Source organism: Staurois parvus, unplaced genomic scaffold (assembly GCF_062004578.1).
Source record: "Staurois parvus isolate SC_StPar_1 unplaced genomic scaffold, SC_StPar_1.0 ptg000562l, whole genome shotgun sequence".
NCBI lineage: Eukaryota > Metazoa > Chordata > Amphibia > Anura > Ranidae > Staurois > Staurois parvus.
The window spans coordinates 11,131,471-11,152,538 of record NW_028318358.1 but is presented as its reverse complement, the minus strand read 5'-3'; the positions used below and the strand labels follow the sequence as shown (position 1 = coordinate 11,152,538).

The 21,068-nt window shown below is 43.8% G+C and overlaps 1 protein-coding gene across 1 annotated transcript in view; it reads left to right on the top strand.

The window, feature by feature from the left end:
• Positions 1 to 21,068, top strand: part of TNS2 (tensin 2) — a 257,661-nt gene that overhangs the window by 39,232 nt on the left and 197,361 nt on the right. The gene's annotated exons all lie outside the window — the stretch shown is intronic.

Here is a 21,068-nt window from a genome sequence, read left to right as displayed (position 1 = left end):
ATAAATCCTGTATAATAATAATAATACTGCTTTTTAAGAATACGAGATGGTATCAAAAAGTTTTGAAACTAGTTTTGTAACATGCTAACAGATGGCAGCACAAGGCTGCACGCACAGTCACAAGGAGCACCGACCTTCATAAGTCACACTGACTTATGACATCATCTTGTGTAAATCGGGAGCTGTGAAACTGGTGCTGTTCTTACCACATGTGTTACCATGTCTGCTATTTCATCATGGACAGCAAGTTAGAACAAAGAGCAAACATGGAATTCTGCTTGAAACTGGGCAAATCTGCTACAGAAATGTTTGACATGATTCGGCAAATTTGTGGTATTGCTGCAATGAGTCGTTCCAGGTGTTTTGAGTGGCAGGCGCACTTCAAGAGTGAAAGAACATCACTGGAAGACGGTAAGAGATCAGGAAGACCTTTAACGAGCTCAACCCCCAAAAATGCCCTTTTCCCAAAGATTAAGTGACTTATGAAGGTCAGTGCTCCCTGTGACTGTGTGTGCAGTCTTGTGCTGCCATCTGTTGGCTTGTTGCAAAACTAGTCTCAAAACTTTTTGATACCACTTTGTACAGTTAGGTGGAAGACCAGATTATGTTCTATGGAAAGCAGATTATGATGCATGTGTACAAACTCAAATTAATTTTTCAGTTTGCTCCTAATCTATCCTTTTCTGTGCATTCTCCTGCTTTTTGAAGACCCTCCGTTTTCTCCTGACTTTCATTGAGGCAGCAGGTAGCTGACAATGTGTGCAAGAGCAAAGTTAAGGCAGATACAGTGCCTTGAAAAAGTATTCATACACCTTGAAATTTTCCACATTTTGTCATGTTACAACCAAAACCATAAATTCACTTTATTGGGATTGTATGTGATAGACCAATACAAAGTGGCATATAATTGTGAATGCCACAAGGAAGGAAAATGATAAATGGTTTTCAAAATATCTTACAAATATCTGAAAAGTGTGGCGTGCATTTGTATCCAGCCCCCTTTACTCTAATACCCTTAACTAAAATCTAGTGGAACCAATTGCCTTCAGAAGTCACCTAATTAGTAAATAGAGTCCACCTGTGTGTAATTTAATCTCAGTATGAATACAGCTGTTCTGTGAAACCCTCAGAGGTTTGTAAGGGGACCTTAGTGAACAAACAGCATCTCTATGCTGATGACACACAAATCTTTCTTCTCCTCACCTCACCCCTTCAGTCTCCTCTCGCATTACTAACCTACTAAGTGACATATCAGCATAAATGTCACTCCACTTCCTCAAACTCAGTCTTTCCAAAACTGAGCTCTTAGTATTCCCTCCAGCCCGTGCCCCCTCCCCTGACTTCTCCATCAAGATCGATAACACAATCATCAGTCCGTCCCCTCATGCCAGGGTACTAGGTGTAATCCTAGACTCCCATCTGTCCTTTCAGTCCCAAATCCAGTCACTGTCCAAACCTTGTAGACTTCACCTTCACAATATCTCCAAGATACTCCCGTTCTTAACCTCTGAAACTACTAAGCAACTAATTCACTTCCTTGTTATCTCTCTCCTTGACTATTGTAACTCCCTCCTCATTGACCTATCTCATCGCAGGGTATCCCCTCTTCAGTCTATCATGAATGCTGCTGCTAGACTCATCCACCTTACTAACCGTTCTGTATCTGCCACCCCTCTCTGCCAATCCCTCCACTGGCTTCCCATTGCCCAACGGATAAAATTCAAAACATTAACAATAACATATAAAGCCATTTATAACTCTGCCACAAATTACATCACCAATATTGTCTCCAAATATCACCCAAACCATACTCTCCGCTCCTCACAAGACCTCCTGCTCTCTAGCTCCCTTGTCTCCTCCTCCCATGCTCATCTCCAGGACTTCTCCAGAGCTTCCCCCATCCTCTGGAACTCTCTCCCCCAATTTATCAGATTATCGCCTACTCTGCTCACGTTTAGGCGATCTCTGAAAACCTATCTCTTCAGGGAAGCCTATCCTGCCCTTAGCTTATAATGGAATCTTCTACTCTTCCTACCAGTCCATCCCCCAGTGTTACTACCTTTTGTACCACTAGCCCCTCCCTCCTAGATTGTAAGCTCCAAGGAGCAGGGCCCTCATATCCCTCTTGTATTGAACTGTATTGTTGCTGTATTGTCTCCCGTTATATTGGCGCTATATAAATCCTGTATAATAATAATAATAATAAAGGCCAAGAAACACACCTGACTGGTCAGAGATAAAGTTGTAAAGTTTAAAGCAGGGTTAGGTTATTAAAAGAAATATCACAAGCTTTGAACAGCTCATGGAGCACTGTTCAATCCATCATAATAAAATGGAAAGAGTATGGCACAACTGAAAACCTACCAAGGCTGTCCACCTAAACTGTCAGGCTGGGCAATGACAGCATTAATCAGTGAAGCAGCCAAGAGGTCCATGGTAACTCTGGAGGAGATGCAGAGATCCATAGCTCAGGTGGGAAAAACTGTCCACAGGACAACTATTATTCGTGCACTCCACAAATCTGGCCTTTATGGAAGAGTGGCAAGAAGAAAGCCATTGTTGAAAGAAAGCCATAAGAATTCCCTTTTGCAGTTTGCGAGAAGCCATGTGGGGGACATAGCAAACACGTGGAAGAAGGTGCTCTGGTCAGATGAGACCTAAAAGCAAAACGTTAAGTGTGGCGGAGAACTAACACTGCACATCACTTTGAACACACCCATCCCCACCATGTAGCTGGTCAGAGTTGATAGGAAGATGGATGGAGCCAAATACAGGGTAATCTAAGAAGAAAACCTGTTAAAGTCTGCAAAAGAGCAGCAACAGTTTATACATGTCCCCTATCTTTTTCATAAAGGTGCAATGTTTTGCAGCAGCATTACCAAATCATTGCCGTAAAGTAAGTGGGACTTTGTGGAGGAGAGCAGATTCAGGTTTCGGAGACTCAATAAATGTAAAACATGTCTTTAGAAATGCCAGAGATGCCGAGGAACGTAACTGCACTATGGCATAGTAGAGCAGTGTGCTGGTTGTTTGAAGTGTTTAATTACACTTCATCTATATCTGTGTGGCAAAGGGGCTACCTAGGTCAGCTGACCTGACACATTGATATATCTGCCTTTTTGTCTGGCCTTACCACTTTACTAATTTTAAACTTAGAGCATGGCTTGTCTATTTCTTGCTGCAAACAAAACCTCACTTTGTTTAATAGTGAGCATAATCTATTTTAAATTATCTAGGGATAATTGCACAATCTATGGGAAAATGGGTGTAGCTTAGCTATGCGTTACACAACTTCCTCCTACTTTGGCAGTTGAGGTTAAAGGGATTCTCTTTAGCATTGCATGTACACAGATGTTTATAGCTAAGTAATACATCCGTTTCCAGGAAAAAAACTGGGATCATTAATCCATATGACAAGCTATTAAAGCAGAAAATATATGCTCATCCATAAAACATTGTCCTTTTTTTCTTCAAGAGATATACACCAAGATCTCTATGAGGTCAGTGTTATCTGTTCCTTCTCCATCACTGCTAGATAAAGAGATGGAAGTGGTTTCATTTTGCATATGACCCAATAGGTATTAGGTGGTTGTTGCCAAAAATCTGCAATTGCATTGGATCGGATGACATTTTGCATGTCTGTAGAGATCCATGATGTTAAACCACCTCTACTGGTGGAAAAGGCTTTGGGGCAGGAAAACACTTTATAGCCTGAAGGTGTCCTCTCTTGATAAGAATGGTGCCGGAATTGTCTTCAAGGCAAAACATTTAGGGCTTGATGAATAAGGCTCTCTTTGGTATTTTTAAGATTTTGTTCAACATCTTTTCATTAATTTTTAGTAAGCATGGAAGTGATAATATTTGCATATTTCCATGTTTTGGCTTTGGTCACACTCATAGTCCCCTGCCCAAACCAAGTGCATTCCGCTGTTATGCATAAACCTCATCTTAGATGTTTCTGTCTTCACACAGAATGTCTGTGCAATTAATCTGTCACCGTACTTGCCAGATAAGGTAACCTCTGTAACTAACTCCATGAATGGACATAAGTAGGTGAACTGCACATAAGAGGTGAACTGCACTTGTCTTAGGGGTCACAAAACTAAATATGCGACCAGTGTAAAAAATAAAATATAAATAAAAAACTGGAAGGCTAACATTACAAGTCCTGGATGGACTTTTCCATGATTTGAACCGCAAGGTTTTAATAATTGGAGCCATCCCTATTTGTATAATTCAGTGATGGAGTGAAAGGGGCAGAAAGTGTAATGCTGGCCATACATTGTACAATTTTCTTTAAATTTACCAAAACCATATAATATGAGATCAAACCTAAACACTTTCAATTTGTATGCAATAAGACAGACCCTTGCATTACATAAATGAAGGTAAATCTAAAGGAAATTGAAAATGAAAATTGTATAATGTATGGTCAGCTTAATGACAATAGTAGGGAGCAGCAGCAGACTATATGGATCCCAGGTCCTGATGCACATTTTGTGGAGGAGCCCAACCCCCTGCATTGGTGGTGCCCTTTTATGCCATAATTGTGAAGCAATAGGATTCCTCCATTATCTTGTCAGGCACTAATTATGGAGGCTGTTGTAGCAGGATGCTCACTATAGTTTCTAAAGAATAACTACAAAGAGTAGCAGCTGTGGTTTTAGACAGGCAAAAATATGATACCTTACTGACCACTGGCAGGTTAAATGAATAACATTGATTAGGCAACAAGTAAACATGTTGTCCCTGAAGTTGATGTGTTGAAAGCAGAAAAAATGGTCTTCACACTTTGTTGTGTATGGGGCTGCATAGCTACAGACTGGTCAGCTCATGCTGAGCTGTGTCCAAAAGTGCAAAAAGTGCCTACAATGTACACGTGAGCATCAGAACTGGGCCACAGAGCAATGGATGAAGGTGTGCTGATCTGATGAATCATGTTTTTTTGTACATTACGTGGATGGCCGGGTGCATGTGTGTCGCTAACCTGGGGAAGAAATGGCACCAGTATGCATTATGGCAAATTGATGCAGTGTGATGCTTTGGACAATATTCTGCTGGGAAACCTTGGGTCCTGCTATTCATGTGGATGTTACTTGACACGTACCACCTAACTAAACATTGTTGATGACTAAGTACACCCCTTCATGAAATGGTAGTCTTTGATGGCAGTGGCTAGCTAATTATTATTATACAGTATTTATAAAGTGCCAATAGTTCGCTCAGCGCTGTACATTACAATGGGGGACAGAACAATAACAATACAATACAATGCAAAATATGAGGGGATCGAGGGCCCTGCTCTTTCGAGCTTACAATCAAGGAGGTAGGGGATTGTGGCACAGGAGGAGAAAGCTGTGGGGGATGAAGTGGTATGAAAAGTGGAGGAGGTCGGCAAGTTAGCAGGGGGTGGGGTAGGCTTCCCTGAAGAGGTGGGTTTTCAGGGTGCGCCTAAAGGAGAGGAGAGTAGGTGATAATCTGATGGGTTGGGGCAGGGAGTTCCAGAGGATGGGTGACACCCTGGAGAAGTCCTGGAGTCGGGCATGGGAGGAGGAGACCAGGGAACTAGAGAAAAGGAGGTCTTGTGAGGAGCGGAGTGTGTGTGCTGGGCGGTACTTGGATATTAGGTCAGTGATGTAGTTCGGTGGACAGCTTTGTACGTCAGTGTTAGGATTTTGAATTTGATCTGTTGCGCAATTGGAAGTCAGTGGAGGGATTGGCAGAGGGGGGGTGGCGTAAACGGAGCGGTTGGAAAGGTGAATGAGTCTGGCAGCTGTATTCAGGATCGACTGAAGCGGGGATAGCCAGCGGCGAGGCAGGCCAGTAAGGAGGGAGTTGCAGCACCCGGCCACACTGCAAAAATGGTTCAAGAATGGTTTGAGGAAAACAAGTTTGAGGTGTTGGCTTCCAAATTCTCTAGAGCTCAATCCAATCATGCATCTGAGGGATGTGCTGGAAAAACAAGTCCAACCAGTGGAGGCCCCACCTCCAACTTACAGGACTTCAAGGATCTGCTACTGACGGTTTGGTGCCAGATACCAAAGCATGCCTTCAGAGGTCTAGTGGTGTCCATGCCTTGGTGGGTCAGGGTTGTTTTGGTGACAAGACTCAATATTAAGTTTGTAGTCAAAAGTTATGGCTGATCAGTGTATTGTGTGCCATTGTGCAAGGACAAGGCAGGCTCCCTTGCCCCACTAAGCATCAATCATTTTGACACCACCGCTACTGGTTTGCCACTAGAATAGAAGTAAAAGTGTGACTGCCTGGTATAAAACATAACCTTTCAAAAAGCCCCCTTTGTTAACAAAGTTTTCTTGATTCTCATAGTGAAAATACTTTTTTAGGGTTGCTAATATACAAGCCATTAAAAAAAAAGCTCTTTCCCTTTTTTTTCAGTAGTATCAACCTGCTGAAATCCATTATCATCTCCTCATGTTTCTAGTTGCCAAATGGAGCCTGCTGGGATCACTCATGTAATAGTAAAATGAGTGTCCTGGAACCTGTGCTCTGATGTTGCACAGCTGTGTTCCCTACTCACTGCTCCCCGCGGTTTATACAGAACTGGCCCACATTGTGCAGCTGCATTCGAGAGCTGTTCTACCAAACTTCCCTCAGGAGGAACAGTTCAACACATATTTAGTCATCACTGGGAAATAACAGCCGTGTTTCTCCAGGCCTCCCAGAATATAAACTGCACCTCCGGAGATAGAAACAATAAAGTACACCTCTGGAGGATAAGAGAAGAGAAAGGAGAAAGTGAATGGGGGTGGGGGATGGGACAGGCCCAGGCTGTTAGCCAGGAGAGCTGGTTGAAAATTGGCGTATCAGAGTGGCCCACAATTCAAGGATATGGCAGTGGTGTCTGCTGTTCCATGACAGCTGTGCCTTACCAAACTCACTTCGGGTTTGATTTAACCTCAATGTAACGCCTAAAATTATACTATTGGGTAAAAAAAGAGAACGATAAACCAGGCAAAGTACTGCCCATTGCTCTTGGAGTTCCCTGAAAATCCTGTGCATGTGCAACCCCCTCTAATGACCTTGTTCAGGGTTGGCAGTTGGCTGCTCAGTTACAAAGTACTGCATTGTAGCAGGAGTAAGAGGATGATAAACATCTGTCCTACAGCATACAAGGTGATTTGTGAATGGACAATGGGAGAGTAAATGACAGGATCCCTTCACTGTATGAGAGCCAGACCTAGGGTAATCCTCATTAGATTTAACTTAAAGCAGTAGTAAAGTCTACTGATTTTTTTTTAAATGGGCCCCTGCAGAATCTTGCAATAATGTGCTAGTATGGACCGCATAGACAGATTTACCTTTTTAAAACAGAACTCTCCAATGCTGAGCTTACACTACAACTGGTGCTTCGATCTTCCCCCAGTCTTCCTTCTTGGTTCCGCATGTGCACAAGAGTCATGATCATGGCATGGCACTCTCTGCATTCAGGGAACACTCAGTGTGCCCTGAATTTAGAGCAACTGTGTATGCGCCAGTGACGTCATCAGCTGCAGCTGATGTGAATATCTTCTAAATGGCTCAAGTGTAGATATTCATGGTACCTACAGGTAAGCCTTTTTATAAGCTTTGAGATCAATATGAATGCAGTACTATAATAAATTATTTGGAAAATGCAAAATTCATGCATACACACCATACAACACTTATAATTAAAGTGCTTAATACTCACATCAAAATGCAAAATCCACAAAATAAAAGTGCCCAGTGCTAAAGTGCTCAGTGTCCATTTAATTGTATAATAATGTTAACATTTGGAGGGTTCCACCACTCATCCACGAAAGTTATAATCTTCCATTCCACTTCAACTTTCATATGTAGTACTTCTTCAATTGTCTTGTGACTCCTCCACTTGCACAATCTACTCACCAAATTTAGAGACCCACTTTTCTAATAGTGCTCAATAGGTCAGGAGGGTTCCACCACTCCTCCACTCACAATGTTCCTCCTCTCCACCTAGTGGGTTGCACTGTTCCTCCACTCAGGAGTTCCGCCACTCCTCCAGACCACCACTGCTCTAAGTAATACCACTCCTCCAAACCGTCTTTCCATTCTTAATGTGGTAATAAAGTGCGTTTTTTTACTTTTACTTATAATAAAGCTTACCTGTAGCTAAAATGAATATCTCCTAAATGTGCACCTTTTAGGAGATATTCCAGAAAGCAGCAGCTGGAGACATCACCGGCTCATATGCCCTGAAGAAACTAAACACCCGTGCTGTTCCTTCAGAGCCGTGTGCCGTGCCCTGGGCTCCCGCGTGCATGTATGGGAGTGACATCATCGCAGCTTGGCCAGTCAGTTGGCCATAGCCTGCATATCTAGAAGAAGGGCCGGATGAAGATGGAAGCCCTGTCAGCAGTGACAGTGCGCCACTGGAAGGCTTCGTTTTAAGGTACAGTAATTTCATAATGTGCTAGTATGTGATGCATACTAGCACATTGTGATATTACATTGCAGGGGGAAATCGTTTTTTTTGTTTTTTGTTCCTCAAGAACCTATACTACTGCTTCAAGTGATATACAGTATTATTCCTCCCCTTTCTTCTCATACATACAGTTACCAACAGCAGGAGAAAGCATAATAAACTCCCATAGCGGTAAACTGTTTATATATATATATTAAAACATCAATACATACATTCCACTCACATTGTTATGCGCTGTCTCCCAGCACTAAGGTAAACTGCTTGTTTGAGAATTGGTGCCGGCTCCACTGCTCTACTTGCTGTGCAGCCCATGTGCAGGATGACGTCACATAGCTCTGCCCCAACGTGTTTTGTCTATTCAACATTTTCGGGAGTGGAGAGCTGCTAGTTTTTTATAGTACTGTATTTATATTGATATCTTTGATCGTCACAATTTGCGACTAAGTACAGCAGCTTAAATAGGTCACTGAGGTGTAGAGCAGGTTTTAGCTATATAATATTTTATTTAAGTGGTTTACTGCCACTTTAATTGGCTTGTACTGTGTACAGACATTTTTTCCTGGAATTCCACTTTAATAATATTCTGTTGTGTAGTGATGGGGTTACTTTAGCTGCAGAATAAGCTACAAAGAAGCCCAGGACATGGTTGTTCTGTCTAGCAGGATCACAAGACAGTTTGGCTAAACAGTATTACTAATAACCTTTGCTGGTAAAGTGGTTCATATATATGTGCTTCATCTGTCCATTTAGCTGATTGCCTGGAGATTATTTTAGCTTCAGCCTAGCCCCTTAACTTATCTGTGTACTAAATACTATCTATGGGTAAAGCTACATAGATAATGTGATTTTAGCTTTTACGCCCTATTTCTTTACCATGGGGTTCTTAATAACCTCCACCAACAATTTGGACCCTGCAAGTGATGGCCTAAGGCCCCTTGGTGTGTTTGTAGACAAGTGGACCTTTGTTCACGAATCTGGTTAACTCTTTCAAGTGAGTCACTTATCCCAATAAAGATCAAATAAAATGCCGTCTATGGAGTAATTTGTAATCATGGTGCACTAGCATGTACACAAAACTGTGAAGCTCTGTTTAGCTGTAACAGACGCTCATTATCAGACAACAAATGATTCATGATTTCTAGAACTTGCCCAGAGCAAAGTGGTGATCATTAACATGTAAAGATTGCCACCTACTTTAGAAGGAGGTCAGACCTGTATGCACATTCCAGTTGCCCCAGGGCGCTCTGTTGGCTTTATGTTTAGGCTCTGCTCCTTTTTTTCAGTTTCGTATAAACCAAAAGGTTACAACTATGTTTTAGTGTGTGTCTGTGTTAGGAATGGTATACTAAGCTAAGTGACTGTATACTGAATTGTATGATTTCTGTGTAAAAATGGTAGTTGATTAAAGAGCAAATGACCACCTCCAAGTGGAAGTCAATTCCACTGGAATATTTATGTATTTATTTCTAGTACTTATATAGCACAGTGTTTCTCAGCCTTTTTTCAGTCAAGGCACCCTTTAAAATTATAGACAGTCCCGAGGCACCCCATTCTAAAATGTGAAAAACTATTCTAATAGTTGTATATAACACAGCAACATCCCCAGATGTAGGACACCCAACATTAGAGGTGATTTATTCTTCCAAAGCAAATACACTTTTGCACCCTGGTACTGTCTAGTATTCCAGTGTTTCTCTTCTCCCTCAGGTTTTCTCCATCACTGAGCTAATGTGACCCCAGCACTGACAGAGAGGGGCAGGGGAGGGTCAAACTAGGATACTGTGCAAGGAGCTGACATGCTCCTTATCAACTGATGATATCATTGGTTGTCAAGACACTGGCGGCTAGAAGGTCGTAATGGTGCACAATGAATATCTGTGGCATTGTGTAACTAAAAGGCTGGCTTGTTCCACCCACTGTCTTATATACAGGTTTTGGGCAATTTTTAGACATTTTGCCAAGGCACCCCTGAAGAAACCCAAAGGCACCCCAGGGTGCCTGGGCACCCCGGTTGAGAAAGGCTGATATAGCACCATAAATTTATGCAGTGCTTTACATATACAGTATATTGTACATTCACATCAGCTCCTAACCCTTAAGGGGCGTACAATCTAAGGTCCCTAACTCTCTTTCATACATACATATACTAGGGCCAATTTAGACAGGAGACAATTAACCTACCAGCATGTATCTGAAGTGTGGGAGGAAACTGGAGCACCTGGAGGAAAACCATGCAGGCACAGAGAGAACATGCAAACTCCAGGCAGGTGGTGCTGTGGTTGGGATTTGAACCAACAATCCTAGGGCTGCCAGACGGAAGTACTAACCAGTGGCTAAATGGAGTATATTCCATTCTTTGCTGTACAGGAAGTGGACATCTTTTAACTGCTGCACAGAGCAGCCCTGAACCTCCTCTTCTCGGGTCCCCCGCCGGTGCTCCTGGCATCTCCTCTCTGTCGAGTGCCCGCATAAGAAGCTGCTACTAATGGGGGCACTCATTGAGGCTCGCTCCTGAGCCCTGCTGGCTGCATCTAAAGACACAGACAGCGGAACTCACCCCCCCCCCCACTCATTTGTCACTGGCTTTGATTGACAGTTGCAGGAGCCTCAGCCAAGCCTGTGAGACCCAGAAGTGAGGGTAGAGAAAACTGCAGACATGTGCAGTGCTGGATTTAATGAGGGCTCAGGTAATGTATTTGGGGCGTGGGGGGAAATACTGATTCCTAAACATTTTTACCTTAATGCAAAGAATGCATTAAGGTAAAAAATGTTTAGTCTTTATTCCCACTTTAAAGTGTATGCAAAGCCAAAACTGTTTTTTTTTTTTCGTTTTAGCTAAGGTAAGGAAGGGTTTAACTCCCTCTTAAGTCTAAGTAATATATACCAGCACTTTGGATATTACCCCTTAATTCACCAACACCCCCTCAGTTTATTTATTTAGTGTTTTTACTATCTGTGTCTTGTTGGGAAGATTTTCCTTAAAGTGTAATGGCCAATATCAAAAATGGCATATATGATACAGTCTGTAATTTGCTGTCTTTGTTTTCTAAATCCCCCTGTAACGCAGTGTTATTACCTGGTGATCCAGCCAGAATGTCTGTTTTTCAACTTCCAAGCAGACCAAGCTGTCCAGCAAATCTGGCAATTAGAAGGTTGAGACAAACAATTTAAAGTGGTTCTAAAGGCTGAAGTTTTTTTTTACCTTCATGTATGAAGGTACAAAAACCTTCTGTAACCAGATCCCCCCTCAAAAGTCACCCTTATACTTACCAGAGCTCCATCGTGATCCAGCTCTGTGCATGAGAGCAGTGTCTCTCTCTGCTCTATTCCTCCTCACAGGGTAGATTCATGCTGTCAATCAAACTCTGTGAAGAGGGAGCTGGGGGGGGGGGTAGTGCCCCACTGTCTGTGTCTAAGGAAGCTGTTTCCCAGGGGGACACTGGATGAAAAGGAGGAGCCAGGAGCTTCGGCGGGGGACCGGAAAAGAGGAGAATCGGGGCTGTTCTGTGCAAAACCAGTGTACAAAGCAGGTAAGTATAACATGTTTTTTGTTATTCTAGTTAAAAAAAATACCTTTAGAACCGCTTTAACACTGATAGGGGTACTTACAATGGTCAGCTATTACTTATGTGTTAGGTGGAGTTCGGCTTTACATTGATAGTAACTAATGTAACGTTCATCTAAATCTGCTAGTCCATCCAACACCATCCTGTCCACTGATTGATAATGCTGCTGTCCAAGTGTGGCTACATTGCTCCGCCATAGATTCAGTAGTGGAGTGAATGGAGCTACCCTAAGACAAGAGGTGTGTTAGTGGCCTATCATCAGGTGGAATGAAAAAAAAAGAAAACTATTGCAACCACCACATTCAATGTTTGGTAAACTACAGCAGCCTTTTTCAACCAGGGAGCCTTTTGGGTTCTTCAGAGGTGCCTTGGCAAATGTCTAAAAATTGCCCAAAAACGTATGAACAAGCCAGCAAGTGTATCAAACCTGCCTATTTGTTACACAAAGCCACACGTTTAATTGTTTAGTATCACAACCTATGGCACAGTGCAGGCCACCATCCTAACAGCCAACACCCTCTTTGGTTGAACAGTTGGCACTATATAAATCCTGTATAATAATAAGGAGGACGTTGGGCACCTGCACAGCATCCTTGTTTGCCCCTCTCCATCAGCGCTGGAGTCATGTTAGCAGAGAGAGGGAGAGAAACTGAGGAAGAAGAAAAATGTTAGAATACTAGTCAGCAGGGGTGGACTGACCATTTGGAAATTCGGGCGCTGCCCGAGGGCCCGGGGTCAGTAGGGGGCCCAATGAGATGCCCCTGGTACCTTTTTCATAGGCTTTTTTGAGTTTGGGCAAGGACACAGGGGCCCCATGATCCCCTATTGCCCTGGGGCCCCATGAGTTGTCAGTCTGCCCCTGCTAGCCAGTGCCAGTTTGCAAAAATGGAGGAATAAATAATCTCTAATGCTTGGTCAGGGGCATCCCTAGGCAGGTGCGGGGGGTGCGCGCTGCACTGGGTGACACCTTTTCCACAGGGTGACACTGGAACCGCTCCACCAGGGGCGGACTGTCCATTCGGGCACTTCCCGAGAGCCCGGGGTCACTACAGGGCCCCATGAGAGCCTCAGTCCATCCCTGTATGTGCCCCTTCTGAAATAAGCAAGCATTAAGGGGATGGACAGTGAGGCAGGCACTTCGGACACCTCTCCTCCTCGGAGATTCAGCAGAGGGGCGAGTCCACATCCCCGCCACGGGTGCTGAAGACAGAGAGCTGGAGGAGCAGGCAGAGTATGCAGCAGGTCAATGTGTAATCCCTGGATCTTGGTGACAGCACTGCAGCTTCATGTAGTAGGTAGGGGGGAGAGAGAGAGGGGGGGGAGAGGGCAGAGAGAGAGGAGAGAGAGGGGGGGCTTGCTTTAAAACTCACCTTTATGTGGAGCTCGTGGAGAGATCAATTAACCCCGTATAGGTTGCAAGCCGACGATCAACGCAGGATGGATCGTATCTGCGGATTGGGGAGGATAATGGATCGGACTCCGATCCATTATGCTCAATCCCCAGATCCGATCCATCCTGTGGGGATCATCGGAGGGGGTGTCACCAAGTGTTACCGCACCGGGTAACACCAATCTAGGGACGCCACTGCGTTGGGTGTTCTACATTTGTGGATTTTGCTGTGTTATGTAAAACTATTAGTTTCGTTTTTTTTACACTTTAGATTGTGGTGCCCCAAGCTTGTGCAGAGTTCTAAAGGGTGCCTTAGCTGAAAAAAAAGTTAATAAACATTGAGCTACAATATATAAAATGTTTGTTTTTGGGTTTAGTTGCACTTTTCCTACCTGTAAGTTATAATAGATATAAATGTTTTCATAGTGATGGGCATTTCCCTCTTAGACATTTGTCACTGGGATGGATGTCCCCTTTGAAGGCCAGTTCACACTGAGAATCACACTGGAACACAATGTACGTTCCTGTGCGACTCACATGCAGTTCTGTGCATGCACTCCTGTTGAAAATGCACTGCAACTGGTTCGCATGGTACTGCTGCAGATTGCAACTGCAGGGTGCTTTGAAAGCGATGCAGAAAACGCACACGGAATGCAGGGTTACTACACCGCCCAGCCCTGAAATATTTACTCTTACCTCTTGTTCTGATAACAACTCTAACATTTTTGATTTTAGTCACTTGACCTGGACGTTACCATCACATTCTGTCTTGGTAATAATGGTGACCAAAACAAAAAAGAGAACGTGATTCTCCCCCGCATGGACACATACATCATTAAAACTTGTCAGGGGTTTCAATCCTATCCCACTTTTTCCATAATTTAAAAAAATAAGTTTTGGCTATACATTCAGTTTAAATATTGAAGTTTCGTGAAGTTAAATGGGTCTGATAAGATAGCTTGAAGTAAAAGAGTCCGAACAACAGTGACATTCATATGTGAAATCTTTCAGGGATTTCTGGAACAGAGAAATGCTGTGATTGTATGTGAATATGGGGGGGGGGTGTATTATATATGCAGCAGACTTCCTGTACATAATCCTATTTAAGCCCTTATAGAAAAAGCCTGGTCCTATTGAATCGCTGCACAGCAAATGTAACTTTTAAAACCACAGTTTTGTGTTTGGAAATGCAAATCTTGATTTTACAGGTTGGGTATTCAGTATCAGCAGACAATTGTCATTTTGCCCTCTTACAAGAAAAATAATTTTGTAGTCATTGGAATTGATCATGTTGGTGTTTATTTTGAAATATGACTTTAGGCAGGCCATAGACAGAAGGAAGGAAAGAAAATTGCTCGAATCCCTCCCACGGAGCCATAGTGCTCTCCCGGGTGGGTGGGGACGGCTGGGAATGGGGAGACGGCATGCCCTTTCTGCTGGGAGAACCCAATGATTACTTCTAGTGGCTATGATAGCTGCTAGTAATAATCACATGTAAAATCTGACAGGCTGGTTGTACCCAAGTTGATGAATTGGTCATCACAGCTTGCCCATACACAGTTCGAATCTCAGGTGGTCCCTGCTGAACTGGCCAAGATTCAAACTGTCTATGGCTGGCTTTCCCCCCCAGTTCATATATATGCGGCCGTGCAGGCTGCATTTTGCGCGGGCACGAGAGCCCATTCATTTGAATTGACTCCCGTGCACCGGGTCACGCAGGGAAGAAGTCCCTGCACTTCTTTGGAAACCGCAGCCTGCATGGGAATCTCAGTTTCCAGTGCGGTTGCAATTTCCAGTGCATGCGGCTTTCTATTAGAATTAATGGCACCCGCCCGTGGGTCATGTGTGCACGGATTTTTGTGCAGATCCGCAGCGGCACCACCCGCACATATGTGAACCTAGCCATATGTATTCACACATGTGATTAGATGTGAGAACCCCAGCAGGGGTTCTCATGATTAGCTGTGAGAGGCAGTCCTGTTGAAAGCAATAAGAGACTGCCAGCTCCCGCAGCTAATCATGACCACACATGTAATCTCTCATGCAGCAATGACGGGAGTGATCTGTCCTAGGAACAGGGTCTTGGACTATTTTCCCTGCATTTCTGTGGGTAGGGCATATGAATGGGCTGCCCTACCCACAGAACATAGCTCGGTGGTAAAGACAGCAATAAAAACATGTTCTTATCCCTCTCCACACTGTCCAAAATTAGTTATACTATTATGTTTGTAAATGTACAATATTATTGGAGTCAGTTATATTACACAAAAATTGCAAAACAAAACATTGTGCCATCAGACTGTAGCATAAACAGACAGACTGTAAAATATGGCCCATATAGTCAAATAAAGTAAAATGCAAGTAGCAAAATATTGACAGTGGATGATAATACTTTTTTTTTCATTTTGGATAGCATAAGGGAGGATTTTTAGGTTTCAGGTTTTTTGTTTGTTTGGTTTTTTTTTCCTTCTGTGTCCTATTGGGGAAATTTCTCTTTACTTCCTGTCCCATAGCCACAACAGGAAGTGAGGGGAAATCCCTCCAAAGTGAGGGAAGTACTTTTACTCTCAGTGATAATGTTAAACAGGACAGAGAGGGTGAATCTCCCCATTGCAAAATGAAGACAAAAAGTTCTGCCTTTAGTTATACTTTAGGGCTGGATTGAAGATGTGAAATATAGAACTGGATGTTAAAATGAAGGACTATGGATTAGAAAAAAAAGGGAATGCTGAGAGGGGGTGAAAGACCCATAGAGCAGGTGATGGACTATGTCACGGATGGTCAACCTTTTCAAGAGCGAGGGCCACTTAAAGCGGTAGTAAACTCCTGGACAAAGGACAAAACAATGGGCCCCCCTGCAGGTTTAGGTCATAATGTACTAGTATGCACCACATACTAGTATATTATGACAGATTTAATCACACACAAAGCCCTCCAGCACCATGCTGTCATGGCTCCCCTGCGCCGCCATCTTCACCCAGTCTTCCTTTTAGGTTCACGGGCTCTGGCAGTATGAATGGCCGGAGCCACGATGATACTACTCCCGCCCTTGGCTGCAGCATGGAACTCTGGTGGGACAGTACAGCATGCCGTCCCTTGAGAGCACATGCGCCTGCGACATCACTGGCTGCGTGCTTTGTATATCTCCTAAATGTTGCACGTTTAGGAGATATTTAATGTTTATTATAGGCTTATTTTAGGCTTACCTGTAGGTTCAACTTAAAGAGTGGACGTTACTTCCACTTTAATGATTTGGTAACCATTTGTGGGCCACATTGAAATGAAATGGTTCAGAATTTTGATTTTTTTTAAATTTTAAATATCCTTAATGAACATTTTCCTACTGCAGCCTATGATGGAGGGTAGACAGGACAGAACACACAGAGTAGATGGCAAACGCACAAAGCTTTGTTGAGACAAACAGATGACAGTCATTCAATAAAGGAACTGGTAGGGAGGGTGAATCTGCCAGTAAAGGGTAGCAAAGAGGGGCCAACCCACTTATAGTCCAACACGGAGAGCCAAGGGAGAGTCTCTGTAGCAATTGTAATTCGACAAAAGGGGGGTGGAGGGTCAGTTCAGCAACAGTTCAGGTAACACAGGGGGAAAGCATGTACTCACGGATCTGACAGGGTGCCTGGTCTCCCAGGGGTAGAAGCAGAACACAGGTACCTACGGAGTCCGGATCATGCGGGTGGTCTCTGGTACTGGCTGGCGATCTTTGGCAATCTCTCCCCTATGTTGGGGTTTCTGGCAATCCCTCCCCTGGATTGGGGTCTCTGGTGCTGGCAGGTAATCTCTGGCAATCTCTCCCCTATGCTGGGGGTCTCTGGCAATCCCTCCCCTGGATTGGGGTCCCTGGTGCTGGCAGGTAACCTCTGGCAATCTCCCCCTACGCTGTGGGGTCTCTGACAATGGCAGGCAGTCTCTGGCAATCTTCACCTATGCTGTGGGGTCTCTGGCAATGGCAGGCAGTCTCTGGCAATCTTCCCCTATGCTGTGGGGTCTCTGGCGGCTTGGGTGCGGGTCCCCATGAGGCTGGGGGGCTTGCAGAGTCTAGCCACGAAGGTCCCGCCACGAAGGTCCTTCGGTGGCTGCACAGCGGAAAGATGACCGGAGCGCCCGGCATCAGCTTCTTAAACTGATGCGGGACGCTTCCTGGTTGTCTAGGCAACCGAGGCCAGGCAACGAGGCACGCCCCCTGGACAGGGACCGCGCCTTTCGTGAGCGCGGCCTTTGTCCAGGGACATCCGCAAGCGTGGGAACCTTGCGTGCCCGCGTTACGGATGTCAGGGCTGAGGTGACGTAAGCTAGATGCCGGAGCCCGGGCCATCCCTGCGGGAAGTTTGCACCCCTCCACGGAAAGGTGTGAATCTCGCCACCTTCTCCTCTCTGGCCATGGCCGGAGAGGGAGAAGATAGGACAGGGGTGGTGGAAGTCGCACCTCTCATCCCATAGCGGCAGGATGAGAGGTGGAGGGGGGGGACACTAGACCCCAGGGATTAATCAGGCTGGTGACGGGGACATAAGAGGGGCCGGTGTCAACATTTATGAAAGGCAATTTGGGAGGTGTGTGGCGAGCTGGCAGCAAGCTGGCCGGGAGGGAGGGGGGCCACAGTAATTGAATTAGGCCATTTGGCCGAGTGACACAGGGGACATACAGAGCAAGACGCGAGGGATTAATAAGAGGATTAATTGGCAGGGCCCCTATACCGTGACACAGCCCCTAATTACAGCAGAGAGGGAGAGGGGATCGGTTCCTGTATGTGCCGCCCCCGCTGTCCCTCCTGTCCAGGTGTAAAACAGAATGTGACCGGGAGGCCACACAAACGCTACATCAGTGGTTGGGGTTGTGTGATAAAAACGCATCTCAATGATAGGCCCCCCAAACCACAAATGTAAATAGGCTCTTACTGTCGTGAGCCCCCTATAAGGCTGCTTTCACACTGATACACTGCGGTTTACCCTGTGGCTTTCCTGTGGGTTAACTCAGCTGTTTTATAGAGTTCTATTATATCTTGAAGGTGTGGTGTACTTCTGAAAGCTCACCAAAGCTCCAGCATTCAGTTTGAGGTTGAAGTCCACATCAGAGGGCTCCAAGGGCCACAGGTTGAGCACCTCTGGACTCTGTGATAATAATGGAACACTTGAAGAGTTTCACCTAAACTTGGAAGTGACAAGTGCAACATAGAAAAGAATTCCATGTGGTGATGGGTGGCTGAAGGGGACTTGAAGGATGTGGTTCACTGTAACAGGACTGAAAGTCAAGTAGTGTTGGACAGGAGATGAGATAGAGTGATGGGAGGAGGGGATGGTGGGACTGTGCTAAGGTTGTTAAACAGACCACTTGTCCGTTCCTCGTAAAGTCACATGATATCTTTAGGCCTGGTTTCACGCCTTTGTATGTTTATGTGCATTTTGGAACACCCAAAAATACGTGTCATAAAAAATCTGTGCGCTGTGTTGGTAAAAAATGAGGCCTGTCCAATTTTTTCATGTGCTGTGATGTCCATTAGAATAATGAAAACGTGTAAAACGCACTGCAATGCATGTTAAAAATTTCACAAAAAATGCAAAGGCGAACACGGATGTGAATCCAGCCTAAAGCCGGCCGTAGATGGATTGAATCTCAGATGGTTCAGCAGGGACCAGCCAAGATTTGATCCATCTATTAGCAGGTTGGTTGTACTGAAGTCGATCTGTCAATCAGCTTCTGTACCAGACTGTCGGATTTTTGGCATTTGATAGCAATGACCATTGTTTTCTGCTGGCGGAGAAGCAGGGTGGATTTGATTTAAATCAAGTTGATTGAAATCATGATCTGAATCATAATTTTTAATGAGCAACTGTCATCTCTGTCCCATAGCAGCTCCTCCTCTGACCCGCTGTTGAATCACCTACAGTCCCATTCACTTTAATGGGACGGCTGGTGATGTGGCAGTGACACAACAAGGTGAGGGATGTGGCGGCAGCAGGTGAGGGGATGCCCGCTAACAGGCGCTGTCATGATAGATCTAAAATGACAGGTGCTCTTTAAATGTAAGGAATCCGACTCATTCTTGCTGGTAGTTAGAATCTTTAATACTTGCAAACTAAATGAATTTTTTCTTTTTAGAATAATAAGCTGTCAGGTTAGTAAAACAGTGATATCAGAACCGATTTTAGGTTAATAAGTTAATCACACATAGCTGGAAAACTACTCAAATTCTTTTATTTCATGTTTTTTCTCATGGTTACTGTGAAAGTGTGTGAATGCATCAATGCAGTGCATGTTATCTCAGCTTGCAGAGCTTGGATTCATTGAATGAGTTTACCAAAAATGTAAAGATTGCAGAATATACAGCCTCATGCTACATAACTTCACCATTTCATGCTGAATAAACTACATTATTAATGCATCTTAAATAGAAAACTATCTTTAGATAGATTTTTACTCCAAAAGCATTTTATTAAAAAAATTTGATAAAAATAAAAAAAATCCGATTTAAATAAAAAACGTTTTTTTTTATTTAAAAAAAAAAAAAAACATTGATTTTTATCCATCCTGCAGAGAAGTCTCCCCACTTGCAGAATGCAATACCGCTTTGGGAGGCATGCCCCCAGCAACACTGATTGTGTTTCTGGGGGAATCAATCAATTTTCTTACCTTCCACCCTTCTTTGAAGGCAAGAAATTTTTATAATCTATGGCTTGCTTTATAGTTCACTAAGATTACCCTATACTCATCAGCACTTTGACCCCATGCTCCCCTATGCCAAGGGTAACCAGGTCAAGAGGAGAGTTTGAGTTTGGGGTTTGGGGTTGGGGGGAGTGGACTTCATAGAGAGCCTTTCACTTTCCCATGAATGAGTAAGGTAATTTGGTCACTATAAACTGATTTACAGGCAGCTATAAAAAGACAAAGAACATATCAGCAGGGGGGAAGAGTTAATCAGTGTGCTGATGCTTATTCACTGCCCATCAGAAGGTAGGGCACATGTTTTTATGTGGCAGTGAAGGTCAAGGATCTGACCGTACTGCGTGGCAGGGGTGTCTGGATAACAAAGCTGGTTCCACGGAATAGCAAATCATACATGTGCAGTTGTGGAGTTCATGTTTAAAGCAAACTCTGGGCTAAACAAATATAATCTAAATACAAGAGCCATGTGTATTCATATTTCAACCTTAGTGCCCTTTGTGTATTTCTATCAGATCTATGCAGTTGTTCAGCATGAAACTCCTACCCTTTGACTCTGTACAGAGGTTTTGTGTAATACAGATCAATCACTGGTGATTTGTACAAGTTGGTTGGTTTTATATCCACCCCCTGCAGTTTTCTACAGGCAGACTGTAGCAGGAGGATCTGCTAAATTCCTGCCCTTCCACAACTCTGCTTTCAGCACAAACTATTGTCAACACAGTCATGATATCACCACCATTTGCACAAGTTAATATGTGGGTTTGCAAAGGCATCTGGTGCTCACAAAGGAAGAAAATTAAAAAAAAAAAAATATATATATATGTGTATATATATATATATATATACATATAATACATATATAGACAGATACTGATAGTTACACTTTATTTTAATAAAGCTTTGTGCCAAAAGTTTAGCTTTAACATGATCTGAACAGCTCTTCTATTTACATGCATAGGAGAGTTAGCAGATTTTTGTCTTGTCGAGTAG